This window comes from Gossypium hirsutum, chromosome A13, assembly GCF_007990345.1.
Source record: "Gossypium hirsutum isolate 1008001.06 chromosome A13, Gossypium_hirsutum_v2.1, whole genome shotgun sequence".
NCBI lineage: Eukaryota > Viridiplantae > Streptophyta > Magnoliopsida > Malvales > Malvaceae > Gossypium > Gossypium hirsutum.
Window position 1 is genome coordinate 63,640,345 of NC_053436.1, and position 5,152 is coordinate 63,645,496.

Below are 5,152 nucleotides of genomic sequence, written 5' to 3' on the forward strand. Positions count from 1 at the left end.
GCGAGTTATTACATCCAGGCTAAGTCCCGAAGGCATTTGTGCGAGTTATTACATCCGGGCTAAGTCCCGAAGGCATTTGTGCGAGTTACTACATCCGGGCTAAGTCCCGAAGGCATTTGTGCGAGCTACTATATCCGGGCTAAGTCCCGAAGGCATTGGTGCGAGTTACTATATCCGGGCTATGTCCCGAAGGCATTGAGCGAGTAGCTATATCCGGTTAAATCCCGAAGGTCCTTGGCTTGGGAATGAGCGACCTTGCTGTAATAGTTTCAATTAATATGCTCGTAAAATCCCAGCAATGAGGTATGTCTCGTACATGCATTGATTTAGTTGATCCCTTACAATTAGTATTCGCTCAGTCGATTAGTGAGCTTCCGGCCTTTGGCTAAGTTGATCTTTTGTGTATGAATATAAGGGTTGGTAATGTGAAGTAAGTGATATTGAGAATTTGTGCATATGAAATTATCCGTTTAGCCATATGAATGCTACCCTTTAGTTGTGTCAAATTTTATGGCTCAAAACTTGCTAAGCATTAAATGCTTACTCCGTTTCTTTGAATCTCTATTTTATAGATTTTGGTTCGTCAGCTATCGGACTCGGGAGTGTCAAAGTCGAAGTCGCCCACACTATCAAAGCCCCTTTTGGTACACTTTTGGTTGAACTTTGAAATGGCATGTATAGGACTACCCTTTTTGTTGTTGGTCATGGACCCTTTGGTTTTGTATAAATTTGGATAGCCATGCGAAAATGGCTTATATACACTTTGAGCTTAATATTATAATCGTCTTGTATGATGTTCATTAAGAGGTATGGAAATGTTTGGGAACGATTAGCCATTGGAATGGTTAATCATGATCATATTTTGTGCTATTTATGCAAAAGGGCTAGTTGAATCATGGAAACTATGTAATAGGTAAAGTCTACCTTAAAAATAGACGCTGATAGCAGCAGTGACGTGAATGTGAAAGATCACTAAAAATAGTAGAAATGGAATTAAATAGTGAATAAATTATGTAATCGAACCTTGATTAACCTATTTTTATACGAAAGTAACGAAACGATCATATGAACAGTATATTATGATATATTTAAGTTTTCGTGAGACAGGGCTAGAACGGTTTCTGGATTCCCTGTTCCGACTTTGGAAATTCATTATAAATTAACCAGAGATAATTAGAAGTCATGCAATACATTTATAGATTCCTTTTCGAGTCTAGTTTCTATAGAAACAAACGGCATCAGTATTGAAGCCCTGTACAGGGAGATATCCAAGTAGTAATGCGCAAAGGTCAGTGTAGTCGAACCCTAAAACAGGGGAGACTTCAACTAATAAAACTGTACTAATTGGATCGACCAAAAATTATAGAAAAAAATTTTTAGATGAACATATGAGTCTAGTTTCAGGAAAAATTTACGAAACTGGTTTTCGAGTTTTGGAACTCGAGATATGATTTTTAAGGTGACAGTGACGCAGTTAGCCAGCTCGTCTGGAAATTTGAAATGGACTGTGCAAATAAGTGATTTAAGTCTGCGAACCCCTCGTGCCTAACTCCGGCAACGGTCTCGGGTACGGAGTGTTACACGGACTAATCTGCCTAGGTGAAATTGCACCGTACCGGGATCATCGTAGTTTTTTATTAGGTATGTTGGTTCGATGATCCCAAAGAATAGCTCCCAAGGGTCGGTGGTTAAGAGGGGCCAAATCGCATCAGCCAACTGAACTTGTTCTACGACGGCCCAATCAATGCAGTGGCCCACAATGAGATGTCGGGCCCGAAGTATTTGGAAAAGTTCTTCCTAAGGCCCACAGGGAAATTGTAGGAAAGGGTGACGAATTTTCGCGGTTGGACCCGCAGAAGATGACGCTCCCTTCAATTTCTTGGAAGCAGGGACATCGGCCTTCTTTCCTCGTGAAGACGACATTAAAAGCCTGTAATATAAAGAATAATAATAATAGGTAAATGAATTTGAAGAAGTAAAAAGTCATGAATTTGAACTAACTATTTTAGCCAAGACTACTAATATGAAGCAAACTCAACCAAAATAACAATGAGAATGAGAATAGAAATGTAATGGGTATGAGGTTTTCCTAATCTCAATTTAACACGGAATGTATGATAACTAACCTAGGAATGCAAATTAAATAATAGACATTGGCATGGTAATAGCATGAGAAGAAGCATAGTAATGTCATGACTAACCTAAGAATACAAATTAAATGATAGAATAATGAGCAAAATGAAGAATAGTTCAAAAGATATGAAGATTATGTTGATACTAAGCATTAGAAATAAGTAAAATAGAAGTGAAAGGAGTAAACAATTGCTAGGGGAGAGAGATTGAGCATCAAAAATGGGGTGGGAAGCGGCGCACTGGCTTGGCAGGGAGGCCGTGTGAACTTACAGCGGCTAAGGTTAGGGTTTTTGAATGGGGAAGAAAGTGAATAGTTCAGGGTATTTATAGATTTTGGGCTACATGGCCATGGCACATGCCCGTGTTCCCCAATTTTTGCCCGTGTGTTTCGTGTTTTTCCTATTTCGGCGCATTTAAAATTCGTCCCACACCCATGTACCTAGGGCGTGTGGGTTCACACGACTGTGTTGCACGACCGTGTCTAGCTTCGTTCGCTTCTCCCACGCCCGTGTGGAAAATCCCCACCCCTGTGTCAATCTAACAAGTTCGACTACGGGTGTGAGACACGGGCGTGTCGCACACCCATGCTAGTTTCTTAGTTTCAACCCCGAGTCTTCCACACGGGCGTGTCGCACGGCCATGGCGTTTTATCGTAGCCCGTGTTTGGGGAAATCCTTGCCCTATTTCCACACGACCATAAGCACGCCCGTGTGCTTGGTCGTGTCTCTATGGAAAACCTATGTTCGAGAGCTCCGTTAGTAAGTTAGATATTCGAAGACTAAATTTTTAAAGAATTTAATACAGTTAGTGCTCGGGTTACCTCTCGAGAAGCGCTTATTTATAGTCTAAGCTCGACTTATCTCTCTGTTGAATGATCATGGTGGTTCGAGGAGTTTATACTCCTCATTCTTGCTATCAATCTTAAAATAAGGTTTTAAACGAGTGTTATTTACCTTAAAAGTGCCGAACTTGGGATGACTCACCTCCACTGTACCGAATGGAAAAATGCTGATTACCGTAAGAGGGCTTTCTTCATTCGGTGTGGTAGTGACAATGTGGGGATCTGCAGTATCTAATAAGACTTTATCTCCAATTTTAAGTTGATTTGGAGAGGTATTAAGCTCGTCTTGGCGTAGTTTTGGTTAATCGTGTGTTCTCGGTTTATGTGTTCGCCATTCATCTTGCTCCTCTATTTGCAACCTTCGTTCTTAATGAATAGATCCTTTACTATTGTTTGAGAGTAACTCATGTACTTCCTTCAGAGTTATCTCCTGCAAAGTGGGTTATATCATGTGGTCAATTTTAATAGAATGGTTTAGACGGTCACCTTCAATTTCTGATGTGTTAACAGAATTGCGAGCTTGAAGGGTGACTGTTACGTCTCCTACGCGAAGCATGAGCTCACCAAATTGTTCATCTGAGTGGTCTTTCCTTGTCGCGTTAGGGTATGGCACAGAAGGTTTAAATTCAACATTCACCATTTTGTTTTTAATGTTATCTACCTCACCTTGACATTTGCTTACCATAGTTTCTTGCCTCGGTTCTGGTTCAGGCTAAACAACTCCTTCTTCATCTTGAATATTAATTGCGTTTAGCTGTTCCCTTGGGTTGGGTTCAATATTACTTGGCAAGCTACCTTGTGGGCGTTCGGAAATTAGTTTGGAGAGCTGGCCTATCTGAGTTTTGAGCCCTCGGATCAATGCTTGTTGATTTTTAAGTGTTGTCTCGGTGTTCTGGAAACGAGTTTCTGATACTAAAATAAACTTTGAGAGCATCTCTTCAAGGTTCAGCTTCTTTTCTTATTGGTAGGGTGGTTGTTGGTAGCCTAAAGGTGGTTGTGGTCTTTGATTTCCTTAACCACTCCACGAGAAATTGGGGTGGTTCCTCCGACCTGCATTGTAAGTGTTACTATATGGATTGTTTTGAGGTCGAGGATTATTACCCATGTAGTTTAATTGCTCATTATCCATGTTGTGGCCATAAGGTTGGTATTCCGAATGGCTTGTTCCACTTCCACTTGCTTCGCACTGCATTACTGGATGAACCTGCGAAGAACTAAGAAAACCATCAATCTTTTTATTTAAGAGTTCGACCTGATTAGAGAGCATGGTGACCGAATCGACGTTATAAATGCCAGCTGTTTTTGTTGGCTTTGTCCTCATGACTTGCCACTGATAGTTATTCAGTGACATCTTCTCTATAAATTCATAGGCATCTTTAGGTGTTTTATTATTGATGGTTCCACCAGCAACTGTGTCAACCGTTTGTCGAGTCGAAGGATTCAAGCCATTATGGAATGTTTGAACCTGCAGCCAAAGTGGTAACCTATGGTAAGGGTACCTTCTCAAAAGGTCCTTGTATCTCTCCCATGCATCGTAGAGTGTTTCTAAATCCATTTGCACAAAAAAAGAGATATCATTACATAATTTAACTGTTTTAGCCAGCAAAAAATATTTTAGTAAAACTTTTTCAATTATTTGTTCCCATGTAGTAGTTGACCCTTGTGGTAATGAGTTCAACCACTGTTTAGGTTTGTTCCTCAATGAAAAATGGAATAACCGAAGACGAATGGCATCATCAGAGACACCTTAATTTAGAATGTCTCGCATAGTTCTAAGAAGTTGGCTAAGTGAGTGTTGGGATCCTCATCCTGCAAACCACCAAACGGAACAAATTGTTGTATCATTTGAATAGTGTTAGGTTTTAATTCAAAAGTATTTGCAGCTACAACAGGTCTAACTATGCTCAATTCAGTTCTTGTTAAAGAAGGTTTAGCATAATCATACATAGTGTGTGGAGCAAGATTTTGATTAGCCGCAATTGTAGGAGGTAGCTGCTTGCCGTGGTTTTCAACCATCTCTTCGGTTGGGGGTTGAGTATCGTCTTCTTGCTTGTTCTCTGTGTATCTTAAGCTTCGCCTTATTTTTCTTTGATTTCTACAAACTGTACGATCGATTTCTTCATTAACAAGTAACGGTTATGACGGGTTTCTTCTAGTCATAAACTATAAAAACCTGCC

At 40.2% G+C, this 5,152-nt stretch overlaps 1 non-coding gene across 1 annotated transcript; it reads left to right on the plus strand.

Annotated features, from left to right (window-relative positions):
• The first annotated feature begins 4,455 nt into the window (after window positions 1-4,455).
• LOC121212850 (small nucleolar RNA R71) lies at window positions 4,456-4,562 on the plus strand. Its single transcript, XR_005908223.1, has one exon. It is a non-coding gene; the product is annotated as a small nucleolar RNA R71 (small nucleolar RNA).
• Window positions 4,563-5,152: the final 590 nt, after the last annotated feature.